Consider the following 15624-nt stretch of genomic DNA (forward strand, 5'->3'; position numbering starts at 1 on the left):
GGTAAACAGGCAGTTTCATTGTAGCTCAGTCAGTTATATGACATGGGTTAGCCCTGGATGCCATGCAACAGCAGAGAAGAGGCACCCAGGCCAAGAGGGGAGGTGGAGGGACGTGAGGAAAGGCCTCGTGGAGGAGAGGTTCTTGAACTGAGCCAGGAAGGCTATAACCATACACTGACAGAGCCAGGAAGGGCATGCTGAGGAGAAGTAGCTGTGAAGAGTTTGGGCAAGGGAGTTAGATCTTGATTTAAATCTCAACTTTGCCTCTGAGCTGAACCTGTTCAGCTGTAGAAGGGGATGACAGTGGTGACAGTACACTGAATGAGTACTCAAAACACTGGGCATGTCGAAGGGGACAGATTAAGCACCAAATAAGTGGTAGTCGTCCTTGTTATTAAGGATGCCTTAAAGCCTGGGGATCAGGACAGGTGCAGGTATCTCAGGGTGAACGGGAGGAGATGGGAGCCCCTCAAGGGGTCTTGCATCATGCTGAGATAGAGACCAAACGTGCCCTGGAAAAGCACAGTGTCTGGGGAGTTAGGGTGTAATAGACTGTCATTTTTGGATGTCTAGGCCAGATGCCTGTGGTGTAGACTGTATGTGCACATGCACCTGCCCCCACTCCCGCCCCCGTTTACCAAAGGGCAGAACAACATCGCTTAAATGACATCGCCAGACAGGCTCAGAAAGCTCCAGGGGCAACCTGATTCATGGAACCAGCCCAGTAGACGAGGATAATTTATTGCTCTGTCCAGGATTCATTTTGCAACCTCTTTAAATGTTAATGATCAATAATGTAATTATGATGGGGAAAGTTCCTGGGCCAGTTGTGGGTTTAATTTAATTTACAAAGCCATCTGGAGTGATGCAGAATACCTCTTACATCTTTTCCTGACCAGAAGAGCTTCTAGTCACTGTAACGTCGAACGTATAATAAAGACTCTGCCCCTGAGCTCTGACGACCTAGAGGGAAAGCCCGGTGACCTGGTTAAAAGGACAGGGAGGGACTGAGTGGTACACAGAGGAGAGCGCTCTGTTTTGGACAGGATGGTCAAGGAGGGCCTTGGTGTGTTTCAGGGAGAATGAGGAGGCCAGTGGGCTGGATCACAGTGCCCAGAGAGGAGGGGTGTGATGTAGGGAAGAACCAGGTTAGCAAAAGTCTGATAGACATGGGAAGAAGTGTGATGCTTTTCTAAGCTGGCCTCTTGTCCAGCTGAAGGAGGCTCAGTTATTAGCAGAGTCCATTCTTTCTAGCTAGATAATGTCCCCTCTTTGCTGCTGGGGCGATGGGGGTGGAGAGGTTACAGAATCCACCATCATTCTCATGCCCTCTGCCTCAGTCTCAGGCCACACTGAGCTGTTGGGCAGGAGCTCCCTCTCCGTCCTCACCTCTCCTCTGCCTTGTTGCTCATCCTGTGGTCCTTTCCCTTCTCTGAGGAGGATGCCTCCCTCCTGATCACAGCTGGCTTTCACCTGTGTTCTTGATCTTCCGTGCAGCCTCCTGACCGTCTGAAGCCTGGCTCCTAAACTCTGCTGCAATGGCTTTCTCAAAAATCTCTTTTCTCAAGAGAGAAGGAGAGAGAGCAAGTGGGGAAAAGGTTATAAATAGGGATCTGGGTGAAAGGTATATTTATCTTCTCTGAGTTGTTCTTACTTGTGCAGTGTTTCTGTAAGTTTGAATCTATTTCCAAATAAAAATTTTTGAAAAGTCAAAAGCAAGGTCTTTTTTGCTTGGCAGACCTACAAGTCTGTTCTGTGTCTTCCTTCCCTCTGACGGCCCTGTAGCCCAGGTGCTGCCTACTGCCTGCCGAACTACAAATGCCTTCCCCCCGAGCCCCTCTGCATTGCTGGGTGTCTGAGTAACCTGCCTGGGAGATGAGCATGTCTTGTGTCCTTGGCTAAACACTCATCACAAAACAACGAGTGGTGTTTTTCCTTCTAACTCCTGAGGAGGTGGCCAGGATGGCTCTGATGAGCTAGGTGGTCCTGGCTCAGGAGGAAATTCACAGTTTCTGGGGGGTTTAGGAATAGTTTTGAAGACCCTTTCTTGGGGATAAAGGCCAGTGAAGGGGAGAGTCGCTTCCTGAGACCAGGAGAGGGGAATGGGCTTTGGAAGTTTTCTCTGGGGTGTAGACATCAGATTCCACTTGAACTCTCTGCTTTGGAGGTTGAAGGACCCCAAAATAGTAATTTCAGAGTGCTGGGTTGGGGGAGGGGGGTGGTAGTTGACCAGTTGTAAAGGACTTTTTTATGGAAGTTCAGTGGAAGTTCTGGTACTAGTCTGACCTGGAGATCTTGCTTCACTGGAAGCTCCATGAGGGAAGGGATTCTTTTCTGATTTGTTTTTATTTTTGTACTCCCAGCACCTGCTATAGTATCTGGGATACAGTGCTCAGTGCGCAAAAAACAAACAGCTGAGTAAATAAGCTGGAGCCACAGCTTGGGCACATGTTGGTGATCAGTGTGTGTTAGAGGGTCTGGTGTGCACAGGGAGCAGAGCATAGGCCAGGGGCCCCCTTTGGGTAAATAGGCGAGTCTTTAGGACTGTGGTGTGACACAGAGGAGACTGCCCTGGACTGAATGAGGCAGATTTCCTGGCAACCTGGGTAGGAGACACTGGGCCAGATTTCATATTGGTTTAGAAAAGTTCAAAATGATTAAGAGCCAACATTTATTGAGCGTTAATGATATATCAGACATTTTTCTAAGTGATTTTCATGTATTAATTTAATCTTCACAATAATCTTATGACATAGATAAAATTTTTAACTTTTTTTTTTTCCCAGTGAAGAAATCGAGGCCTAGAGAGGCTAATAACTTGTCCAAGGTCACATAGCCAGGATATGAACCGCTCAGGCACTCTCAATGCCAGAGTTTCATCTATACCAAGCAGCAGTTAAGATGCGGGATCGCCCATCTCTGAGCATCGTGAAGCAGATTCATACTGGTTATACTTGTTTTTTCACTAATTCCATGCTTAAAATTGCATATAGATACATGTATAATATTATATGTGAAATTTTAGTAATATGGTAAAATAATAATCCCAACAGAATGTAGTTAGAAGTAGAGAATTTTTTTTTTTTTTCTGGTAACTTGGAGTAAGCTGTGCCTTGCCTGCCAACCAGGTAATATGTAGCTAGAACTAGTACCTGCTGTAGAGCAGAATAATTCCTGAAAGATGACATTTGTGATGTGCTCGTAGCCCGTATTTAGCCAGTACTTACTCTGGACTGGAACTTGGTAAGGAAAGGATTATTACGTCTACTTTAGCGATGAAGGAAAAGCAAGGTTAAGTGACTGGTTCAAGGTGACCTGGGCTGTCTCACTCCGGAGTTCATGATTCTGACTGCTACTCCACACAGAGTCTTATTTCTGTGTCATCTGTCAAGGTCTCTTTTTCAATAGAAATAACTTACTCTTTGATCATCTTTACGAACCATGTGGAGGACTTTGGGATGTGGGTACACTGTGCGAACATCCAGTTGTAATAGAATGACAGATGTGCATATGTGATGCGTTTGTCCCCTGTGCTCTTCCTACACTGTCAGTTTCCTCTGTTATCACCACAGATCCGCAACCAGTGCTGATGGAACTTTGCTTTTTATAAATCCTCCCTAATGGGTCTTAACTTTACTAAATTTCCTCCTGATGGTCACTGAAAGCAGCTTCAGAATTAGAAAACATTTAAAAATCTCCCTTTTTTTTTGTTTTTGTTTTTTTTTTTTTTGTCTTTTTGTCATTTTTTTTAGGGCCGCACCCATGGCATATGAAGGTTCCCAGGCTAGGGGTTGAATCGGAGCTGTAGCTGCTGGCCTACACCACAGCCACAGCAACGCCAGATCTGAGCCGCGTCTGTGACCTACACCACAGCTCACAGCAACGCCAGATCCTTAACCCACTGAGCAAGGCCAAGGATCGAACCCACAACCTCATGGTTCCTAGTCGGATTTGTTTCCGCTGCGCCGCCATGGGAGGTCCTAAAAATCTCCTTTTTGCCCGGCCCGTTGAATGGGGGTCCTTAGAAAATTTCATTGTGCATCCACTGAAAATAATCCAGGAAAACTGGGTAAGAAGGGGTAGCTGAAGACCTGGTGGGGATTTAGTGTCTCTGCAGATCTTGGCTGCATTCGATTTTATACCAGACCCTTCTCCAGTCTCTTGTGTTGCTCTGCCTTCATTCACAGGCTCGTGGACTTGGGCAAGGGGGCCCTGCCCTGTGGGTTCACCTGCTCCCCACTCTTCCTCTTCGGGTCTCCCTCTGAAGCCTGCTAGGCAGGGAGAGCTGGTTTAGCCCTGCCAGTCCCCGCACAGGGTGGCTGTTAAGAACAGAGGCTTCGGGACCCAGAACGTAAGTTGGAGTCCCTGCCTGCTTCTTACCAGCTGCCTACTTTCCAGGGACTGGCTTTCCTCTGGGAGCCCTGGCCCCTTCATCAGTAGATGAGGAAAACACGACGAGGCTGCCAGGTGGGTGCAGCTTGTCAGTGATGAGCAGGGACAGGCCTGGCATTTGACGTGAGAGGTACTCTACGTGCCCTCTTTCTGAGCACCTTCTCTCCGTGCCCGCTGAGGCCGATTCTTTTTGCCTTGTCCTCTGCCCAGTCCTTCCTCCATCCATGTGGATCTGGGGCTCTGAGCTCCCCTGTCCTACAGCAGAGTCCTCCAAGCTCCTGAATAGCCTCTAGTTCCCTCCCTTACCTAATTGAAGTCTCTGATAGGGCCACTCTTCCAGAAGCTTCTAGGTTGAACTTGTGCCCTGGACGCAAAGTCCTTTTTGAAAATCGAAGTTGGAATTCCAAATTGCAATTTCGTAGGTTGCTTCCTTTCTTTATTTGGACCCTCCTCTCCTCCCATTGGACCCCTCCCGCAGCGTCTTGGCTGGTCTCCATTCTCATACACACCATCAAACCCTGTTACTGGAACTGTCTTACGGAGGCAAGGCTCCCTACAGTCATGACATACTCTGACTTGGCCAAAGATGTGTGAAAGTTCGGTATTGCACAAGAGCCACACCCATCAGCATGGACAACAAGGGTCCAGTGTGGAAGTGCTAGAGGATCCTGGTGGTGTGGTGTACTGAGTGGCTGTGCGCAGGGGGAATTCGCATAAAAATTCATCTGCCTAGTGACCAGAGCAATGACGTTTAAAATTCACATAAGATGGTATCTACTAAATGAGAGGAAAAAATCCTGATCATAGCTACTGCTTGCAAAGTACTGTTGAAGCTAGTTTAGGTGTATAACAGTGTGGACATTGAAAAATAGTATAGCCCTTTGTAAAAATAATTTTGCAGTATGTTTCCAAAATAGTTGTGTCTTTTTACCCAGGAGCCTCACTATCAGAATCCAATTTTATTTTATTTAAAAAAATTTTTTGCTCTTTAGGGTCACACCCGAGGCGTACAGAGGTCCTCAGGCTAGGGGTCGAATCGGAGCTGTAGCTGCTGGCCTACACCACAGCCACAGCAACACGGGATCCAAGCCGTTTCTGTGACCTACAGCACAGCTCACGGCAGTGCCAGATCCTTAGCCCACTGAGCAAGGCCAGGTATCAAACCTGCGTCCTCATGGATGCTGGTCAGATTAGTTGACAGCTAAGCCATGACCAGAACTCCATTTTTTTTTTTTCTTCAGAAATCCAATTTTAGGAAATAAGAGAGAAGAAGGAAAGAAAGTGATATGTATGGAGATAATAGTAAAATATAAATATATAAAAAGTGAATGTTTACCAGTAGAAAATATATAAACAATGGCACATCAATCTTAATGCTGACATAAACGCCATAATTATAGAAAAAAGAGAAAAATGTTTACTTTCTAATGCTGGGTACATCCAGTCACGAAATTGTTTATCCTCTGAGTGTGTAGACACATGCCTGCTGTGGGAAGGAACGGGAAGAATGGAAACAAAGGAAAACACCTGCCACCTGGGGCAGATGAACATTCTCTTCAGTTTTTTTTGTTTTAATCACCCCTGTGGCATATGCAAGTTTCGAGCTAGAGGTCGAATGGAGCTGCAGCTGCCAGCCTACACCACAGCCGCAGGAATACAGGATCCGAGCCGTGTCTGCCACCTGCACCACAGCTCATGGCAACTCTAGATCCTTAACCCACCGAGCAAGGCCAGGGATCCAACCCGCATCCTCATGGATACTAGTTGGGTTTTTAACTTGCGGAGCCACCATGGGAACGCCTAAATAGTTTTCTGATTTTTAAAATACTGTTTGTACAACAAATAAAATTATAAAAGTCGGCTGCAGCGTCCGCTCGAGCGTCCCCCTCCCCTTATGGATGAAGGCTGTCTGCTTCAGCCTGTCTTCGCCGCCGCCCACCCCTGCTCGCCCCGCTTCCCCAGCAGGTGGTGTTTCCTTCAGTCCCAGTCTCCTAAGCCCCCTCCTCCTTTTGCTCCATCCACCGCAGCCGCTTTCCCATGTGCTCTCTCACCCCCACCATCCATAACTCTGCAAACGTTACTGCAGCTTTGTGCTTCCCCCAGGGTTTCCTCCATCTGGCATCTCCCTGTCTTTTGAGCTCTGACCCACTTTTCAAAGTCGGACTCACCGGCTACCTTCTCCTCCTCCAGGACGGTCTCCCACATCATTTTTTGCCTGAATTAATATTTCCTTTCTTTGTTGGGCAAAGGGCTGGCTCAGAAGTGTGTAGCCCTGTAGGACGTTAGCTTCCCATGGCAGGGGCTCGGTCTTCTCTTTTCAGTGTCCTCAGGTTTAGCTGATAATTGGTGTCACATGGTGACTCCCTTCAGGCTTGCAGATCTGCCTGTTTGGCAGGAGCTCACACCTCTCAGATGGGGAGCAAGCGAAGCAGTCAGATGATGGCACATCTGATGGGTTTATAATAGAATAATACCTATTAAAAGATTAATTGTAATTTCTTCAGGATGCAGCTTGCTGGCCAAATGCTTACTTACTAATCAAACAATGGTATTTTGTATTTAAATAGTCTTTCTTTGTTTCTACTTTTAGGTAAAATAGGGCCATTAGTTAGAATCTGAGTTTCCATGGACTCTGTGCCAATAGTTGTAGGAGTTTAAGAAGGAGACAGATATGGGATAGACCATGATGGAAAGTAATATTAAAAAATATATTTATATATATTTTAAATATATATGTATGACTGAGTCACTTTGCTGTAAAGCAGAAATTGGCATAACATTGTAAATCAACTATACTTTAATAAAAGATAAAAATTTTAAAAAAGGAATGAGACAAGTAATGTCTCATGTCTAGTAGCTCACCATGGGCTCATTTCCTCTTTCTCTTTTTGATTCAGGCAAGAGAACCCTGAGAGTTCCCTCAATAGCTTTTAGGAACCCATCTCATCTCGGATGTGGGATTTTGTTTTATTTGAGAAAAGTAAAAACTGGAGAAACTGGAGGAAAACTCAAGTATAGTGAATTCGTTCATTCAGTCATTCACTTCTTCAATGAGTGTTTTCGAGAATCTTCTGCTTGCTTGGGTCTGCTCTAGGCTAGGAATACCATTGTGAGCCACTGCCACAGAGTTTACCATGTTTAAGGAAGTAGACAATAAACAAGTAAACCCATGAGAAGTGATGTGATATTTACTACAAAAAGCAGACCCCTGGGAGAGAGAGTGGCTGATGAGGAAGGGAGCAGTGTGGCAGTCCTGTGCAGTGCTGCTCATACTCCAGCAAGGTCAGGCTCCAGTGAGCTGTCACTGAAACCACAGCCCGGCTTAGCTCCTCCTTCCTCGTCCTGCTTCTGTCCCTTCATTGCAGGCTTCTCCAGAACACACTCGCTTGCACAAGGATCCTTGTGTCAGGCTCTGCTTCTCACAGTAATGATTATTAGACTCAGAACTCCCTGGAGGCAGGAACCATGCCTATCTCGTTAACTGTTAGATGGAAGATTTCAGGGGACTTGACATGATCTGACTGTTTAAAAGAGGTCTCTGATTGTGGCTTGTATGTGTATGTGTGTGTGTGTGTGTGTGTGTGTGTGTGGTAAGGAGGAGGGAGGGAGAGGATTGAGGCAGGTGGATCATTCAGAGGCTCCTGCAGTGATCCAGGCAAGATTGGGCTGTGGCTTGGATAATATCAATTAATGCATCTCTATTAAACGGAGATTTTTCATCCTCAGTTACTTTCACACCTCCCCTTCCATCAGGAAATTCGCAAGTGACCTTAGGCAGATGAATGTTAATAAAAGAATAATGCACTTTGGGACACAATGGGAGGACTATATAAAAGATCAGGTTCTCATTAAGACTCCGAATCCAAATATGAGTTCAGAAATAATGTGACAGAAATGTGTAGTTGGTCTTTGGCTTAATTACTGGAGTTAGTTACCGGTCCTGGGGTGGGGAGGGACTATAGTTTCTAAAATCTGTTTGAATTTGAGGTGGAAGTGACAGTGTGAAAATGGCTCTTGTTCCTTCCACTTTGGGCCAGTAAAGGCATCTGTTTGCATCTGTTTCTTGGAGGCTCTGTGGATTTGTGTTCCTTCCTTGGACTGTCCTCAAATTCCTATCTTCTCGAGAGCCCCTAAATCAGGATGTAGCAATCATCAGCCTCCTGAATACTTTGACACATGATGGGTGATAGTGATAGGGACACAAGCTAAGGCTCCACAGCTCAGGAAACAACGGCAAAGAAGAAAAATACTGCAAAGGATTATCCTTTCATGCAAATACTCGAAAAGCTGAGCAAAAGGCAGCGAAACAACCAAAAAGGCAGTAGGTTTTTGCCTGGTTGTGATGACTTGAGGCACTGAAATCTCTTTTGCAAACGTGCAGCAGCACTTGCTCTTTATAGTTGTGTCAGATGGTTCGCAGTGGGCCCGAGGCAGGGCAGACAGGAGGCATCAGGCAGGCGACCTGCTTTTCCCTCTTAAAGCTGAGCCAGCTAGGCAGTGGGGACAGGCCAGCACCTCGGTCCTGAGAGCAGAGGAGCACTCAGTGACCTGAGCTCCCCTGTGGAGGACAAAGGCCCCACTGCCTCTTCCTGCTGTGTGGGGCCACCCTGGGAACCACCCACTGCCCCTCTCCATCCAAAGACTGCCAGGCTGGAAGCACTGATAGGGCTTCTCTGCACAGTGAGAGTTCTCTTCTAAAGTTACAAGAAAGGGACCCAGGTCAGCAGTGGAGGGAAGTGATGGCCCCATGCTCTCAGGCCGGACTGGAGCATCACCTGGATTCTCTTGTATGGATATATATTTTTTTGCTTTTGTTTTTTAGGGCTGCACCCAAGGCATATGGCGGTTCCCAGGCTAGGGGTCTAATCAGAGCTGTAGCTGCCGGCCTATGCCACAGCCACAGCAACACCAAATCCGAGCCATGTCTGCAACCTACACCACAGCTCATGGCAATGCTGGATCCTTAAACCCCTGCGTGAAGCCAGGGATTGAACCCATGTACTCATGGTTACTAGTTGGGTTCGTTAACCACTGAGCCACGAGGGGAACTCGTGTTGTATTGATTTTTAATCATGAGGAATTACAGGTGTTTGGAGCTCAGTAGGGCTCTGGCTTCACACTTTACCCACATCTGTCCATGCATTTGCTCACCATGGAGCCTGCACATTAATTATGTGCCAGTGGGTACTCTTCTCTGTCTTCAGAGATCAAGATGAATGAGGAGAGGTCCCACCTGCCGGGAGCTCAGTCTTTACAGAATTTAGGATTGCTAGCCTTTCAAAAACACTGTCCCTGGACTCCCACCCAGGAGAAGTGGATTAGAAACTCTGGCTGGGGCACCCTCATTGGTGTTTATGTACAACGTTCCCAGGTAGTTCCTTTATGCAGCTAAGTGTGAGAACTTGGTCTGTTCTAGAGGGATGCATTGAGTTTGGCTTTGATCTAACATTGGGTTTGGTCTAGACAGAGGCAGTGCATCCTCAGAGAACGGGAATCTCTGTCCTCAGTGGTTGACTGTTAAGGGGTAGTAGCCTAGATCCTGAAGAGACTCTCTTCCCAGAGAGTCTGCTCGGGGGATGGTTTTGTCTCCATGCCTGGCCCCAGGGACACTAGAGACTATGTCTTGGAGACATTTTTGGTTGACGTAACTTGGGAGGCGGACACTCCTAGCATCTAGTGGGTCGAGGCTGGGGATGTTGCTCAATATCCCCCAGTGGACAGGACAGTGCCCACAGCAAAGAATTGTCTGGCCCAAAATATCAGTAGTGCTGAGACTGAGCAACGCTGGTTCATCTTAAGGGGAGGTTCTGCTTCTGAAACCAGTGTGACATGGTTTCCATTAGCTACCATTTAATGCACTTAGCATGTTCTAGCTAGATTATGTGTGAATAAACATGATTGCTGTGTATCAGGTACTATTATTTGTTCCCATTATACAGAGAAGAACACTGAGCCCTAGAGATGAAATAAATCATCTAAATCACCTGTGTAGTGAAGGAAAGACTCAGGATTTGCACATGTAGAGTCAGGTTTACAGCCACAATGACAGCTCCTGCCCAACAGGATCGGTTTGTCTTCTTCTGAGAGTTTTTCCAGGCAGAAAAGGGATACATTCATACTTGCTTTAGTCCTTCTTAAGATCGACGCTTGAGAAGAACAAGACTACTTTTCCTAGGCAAAAGATAGCTCTTCTGAGCCAAGAGATTATGGACATTGCTCATTTTTGTGCTCTGTGGCCAGGCTAGGACCGCAGAAGTGTGGCGAGGAATCCCTCAAGAGGACACTGATGGATGCTTTTGGTATCAGTGGATCCCAACATTGTTTGGCAGCTCCTGGGCATCCTGCAGCGCAGTCTGGGGTAATGCCTGACCAGCCAGACTGTGTTTGTGACAGCTCTGGTCTTCTTAACTCTGAGCATCTGTTACAACGATGCCTCAGCAGGAAAACACAGTGGGAGAATGTCTGCTCAGAGCATGTGAGTGTCTGCTTGGCCTCTCAGACGTCCTCTAGAAAGCCCCAGTGTCCCCACGTCCCCTTCACTTGCTGGCCCCGTGTTCTCTGCATATGGAGGAGATGAACTAGAACCCAAGTAGAGGTCAGCTGCCCTCTCTAGTGTCCCTGCCTGTGGTCACAGCACTAGGGTGAGGGGTCTCAGCCGAGTGTGCATCTACTGTGGGCCTCATGGTCTCTTAGCACATGTTTAGGCCAGGAGGCAGCATCCGCTTTATCTGAGGGGCACCTGCAGGTCAGCAGATTGAGCAGATTGAGCAACTTAGGCAAGTTACTCAGTAACTGAGTAAGTGGAGACCTGAGCAGGCAGGCTCCTGGCCATGACGCTGTATACTACTATGCAGCAGGTTCCGTTTTCTTCTCATGGGAGCTTTTCCAGGTCCAAAAAAAAAAAAGGCCAGTTTATGGCATAACTGTAAAATGTGCAGAAGATGGTGATCTCGGAAGGAAGGAGCAAAGGGACTGGTGCTGTTGGAGGCCGTGGCCCGCTTCGGACCGGGTGGTGATGTGGGTGGAAGGGCCCCGTGTGCCGCTCCCCCTCAGCTTGCGCCTGCCCGCGTGGTGGTCTTCTCGGAGGGAACCTTCTGTGCGCTCTGCTCTGGGGCACATTTTGTGCACTTCTGGGCTCCGTGTCTGAAGGAATCCTGAGGTGAAGTTCACACCACGGTCTTGTGGTTCGTGGAGGACATTGACCTGGGGTGTTAGCATTTTGGGACAAGATTTCCCATTTTTTTTTTTTTTTTTTGTCTTTTTGCTGTTTCTTGGGCTGTTCCCGCGGCATATGGAGGTTCCCAGGCTAGGGGTTGAATCAGAGCTGTAGCCACCAGCCTACACCACAGCTGCAGCAACGCAGGATCCAAGCTGTGTCTGTGACCTACACCACAGCTCACGGCAACGCCAGATCCTTAACCCACTGAGCAAGGGCAGGGACCAAACACGCAACCTCATGGTTCCTAGTCGGATTCCTTAACCACTGTGTCACGACAGGAACTCCAGGATTTCCTGTTTTTATTAAGAACACAGGCTCTTGCCGAAGACTTAACCATCTCTCATCTTGGGCATTAGATCTCTCTCACCTCCCACAGAATCTTACCTGAACTTTTTTTCTTTTTTCTTTTTTTTTCTAGGCTGCCATCTACCTCAGAGAGTGATTCTGTTTCCTATTTAGAGAGAAGTTGGATGCTCTTTATTCCCTCAACTTTTCCCTTAATTCCCTCCACTTTGCTCCTGTTGGTGGTAGTTAGTGCTTTTTTGCCAAATAGCTCCACCCCCCCCCTCCTTTCAAATGCCTGACAGGATTATACAGGACTTCCTGGTCCCTTTTGTGGTGGGGTGGGGATGTGACCAGCAGTGGTCAGTGAATTGTAAGCAGAAAAACTGTGTGTCGCTTCTACGTGAAAGCCTTTATTGCTGATGGGAGACTCTCCGGGGCCGGATCTCCCTTTGGCAGGGTGGAAACGTTTGAGCTAGTGGCTAGTCTGTCAGCCTGGGCTCCTGAGTGAAGCCTCTGGATTCTGTTGCATGACAGAAATAAGATGAGCCATAAATAAACCTTCTTTTGTTAAAAGCCACCACAGCTTTGTTTTTGCTTGTTAACACAGCAGGTGTTTATCTACCTTGACTAATAGCCTGTCCCTTTTGCTCAATAATTATGACACATCCACATCCAACCTTTTTGCCTTCCAGCCTTTCTTAGGGGAAGAGCTGTCTCTCTTTCTATCCTAATTTTACAACCACTCTGGTTAAGACCTCCAGTGGCTTCCTGTTGTTCCTAAAAAAGGGACAAAACCAACATTCTTTAGCACGATCTATAGACCTCTGCATGGTCTGGCCCCTGTCCGCTTCTTCGGACTCATCCCACACCCTGCTTTTCCTCATGCCTTCTGACTTGGCCACATTTGCATTTGTCCAGTTCCTCTTATATGTTGTATTTCTTCTCACCACAGGGCCTTTGTATATGCTTTGAGCCACTTTGAACATGTTCTTTCTGCCAGAAATGTCCTCCCCACTTCTGGTTAAGCTTGAGTTCCTCTGAGAAGCCTTTATGGACCTCTCTGATGAGGTCACATCTACTTTTTGAAGATACAATACTGCATTTTTCTGTTTCATAACACTTCAGTTGGAACATTACAATATATTGGGGGTGATGTTTTGATTAATATCTGTCTTCCCCGTGATGAGTGACATCCTGTCATTTTTATTCATTACAACACCCTCAGTAATGAGCACAGCATCCTTTGTGATCACTCAATGAAAGTTTGTTGAATGCAGGTATGGATGCATGAATACAGTTATACTGTCCAGTTTGGTAACCACTGGCCACATGTGCCTACTGAAATTTTTATTGAACAGTTAAAAATTCAGTTTCATAATTACATTAACTACATTGCAAGTGCGAGTTAGCCATGTGAGGCTGGTGGCTACCATACTGGATAGTAGAAAATAGAACGTCTCCAACATCACAGACACTTCTCTAAGATTGCGCTGGCGGGGTAAAGTCAAGGGCTCGTACGTGGCTTACAATACCCCAAAGGATCTGGTTCTGACAAGCCTCCCAGTTTGTTTCTTTCCCACAGCAGCACAGCCACGGGGAGATGCTCACCCCCTCTGCACAGGTTCCTTTCCGAAACATGCCACTCTTCCTTAGATGTCTGTGCCTTTTCAACTTGAACCTCTCTCCACATAAATTGCCATCCCATCCAGAACCTCTCATCCTTTAACCCTCATCTCAAGCATTTCTCCTCTTGGGAACCTTGTCCTGAGGTCCAGACTGAGCTGGTCAGTGCTTCCTCTGACCTCCATGCTATCCCCTTTCATTCCTGTTTGCCTTGTTCAGGCAGGATTGCAATGTTTGTTCACACCCCTCTCTCCACTTCTCCACGAGCCCCTTGGGGGCAAGGCATGGGTCTTCTCATTCTCTCCAGGGCTCAGGTGAGAACTGGTGGTGTAGTAGACATCGCTGAATGTTTAAGTGATGAGTGAGGCAGTGAATGAAAATCACAGGGGGCGTTTCCTTGGTACAACGGTATGAGGAAAAAGGGAACTGTGTTCCAAGTAGGGCTAGTGAGGGTCCCACCTGCATTCCCCACCCCCTCCCCTGGTCCTGCCCCAGGTCTTTATTTCCTGTGATGCCAGCTTTCTGGGCCACGAATCACCCATGAGGTTGGCACCTGTGAAATTCTGTAATCTGGCGGGTGCAGCTGAGTGGAGCTCTTCTTGAGGAGAGTGGGTGGATCTCATCAGTTGGAAGGAAAGATGTTTGGCACCATGGTTATATCCTCCACATCAAGCCACGTGCCAAGATGCTAGAACACGGGCACACCCGGAAGTCTCAAAGAGGTAACTGCCATGAATTCCACCTTGCTCAGCTAGCGAAGTGCAGAGGCTGTTGCCGTTACGGTCAGAGCATATCTGTCTGCACCTTACCCATCACACTGATGGCTCTTTTAGGGTAAAACTGTCCTCAGGATCCCTGGCTGGCTGATCACTGCCTGTAGAGCTTATAGGTGGTGGCTAAAACAACTTGTCCAATTAAACTAACACCCTTATTGGTAATATTGCCTAATAACAGACATGCTTTCTGCAGTGATAGTAGTATATATATATATATATATATATATATATATATATATATATATATATATATATTTTGGTAGCATACCATTGCCTAATTGTGTCCAAAGTGGCCTCCGTATCCTCTACAGGTGGAGTTAAGGCCACTGTTGTGTAAAATAGGACCCTCCAGGTCTCTGGCAGTTGAGTCTGGCAGACACATGCCCCCAAAGTCCTTTGAGTGAATATGAAATTCGCCTGAGTCTCATTAAGGCGAACCTGGAGTCAGGAAGAAGGGAGGGATGACGTGGGGGATAAAAGGAAAGTAGCACCGCTGTAAGCCTAGAGACAAAGTGACAGAGAGGAGAGACAGGGCGGGATGAGAGTGACGGTCCCAGACGTGAGTCTTCACTTAGACAGGTGGAAAAGAGCACTAAGGATTCTGTCTGAGTCTCTGTGACCCGTCACTCAACAGTGACCTTGTGCCAGACACTGAGCTTTCTTCATCAGTGCACATTGGGCCCAGCTGAGCCTGAATGGATTCAAAGACTCGTCTTCCCAGTTGGTGGGACTTGAAGTCCCCAAGTGTTTTTTAGAGTTGATAATGCAGGTGGAGAGGAGAGTCTTTAAGAAGGGCATTTGGGCATGGTTTCCTGGTGGCAGAGATAGAAATGGAGCATATAGCAAGATGTCTGTCCTCAGATTGACCTCAGAGAGCAGACCGAGGACTGCATATACACTGGGGCTATAGGCCAGAGCTGGAGGGGTTGTTTTCTTTCTCTGTGAAGCAAAAGTAAAGTTGCTTCCGAACTTAACTGTAACTCAGTATGGGGAAGAAACTTCTTTGCTTCTTCACGAGGCATGCTTGACTTCTGGAGCGACTGTGGACTGTTAGGGCCGGCGTGGACTGCGATGGACGACAGAAATGTCTTAAGTATTGTGAACGCTGACTCTAAGCCAGTGCAGCGTGTTTTAATACTGCCTCCTTTATTCCCACAGGCTGGGGAGGCCCAGGGCTATTTGAGGCACACATAATTCCATTGATTCTCATCACAATTCAGTGAAGTCGGCATTATTGACCATACTTTATAGTTGAGGAAAGTGAGACACAAAGAGGCTAAGTGGCCCCATTAACAAGTGCTTGGCCCATGGTTAACTTCAATGGGTACC

General features: G+C 47.1%; 1 protein-coding gene and 1 long non-coding RNA gene across 2 annotated transcripts in view; one reads left to right on the plus strand and one right to left on the minus strand.

The window, feature by feature from the left end:
- Positions 1–14433, plus strand: part of LOC110259491 — a 50239-nt gene extending 35806 nt beyond the window's left edge. The window contains exon 3 of the long non-coding RNA XR_002341922.1: positions 12030–14433. This is a non-coding gene — a long non-coding RNA (uncharacterized LOC110259491). The remainder of the gene's footprint in view (positions 1–12029) is intronic.
- TRPC7 (transient receptor potential cation channel subfamily C member 7) overlaps positions 1–15624 on the minus strand; it is a gene marked incomplete at its 5' end in the record, with an annotated part of 128309 nt that overhangs the window by 70633 nt on the left and 42052 nt on the right.

Source organism: Sus scrofa, chromosome 2, assembly GCF_000003025.6.
Source record: "Sus scrofa isolate TJ Tabasco breed Duroc chromosome 2, Sscrofa11.1, whole genome shotgun sequence".
Classification (NCBI taxonomy): Eukaryota; Metazoa; Chordata; class Mammalia; order Artiodactyla; family Suidae; genus Sus; species Sus scrofa.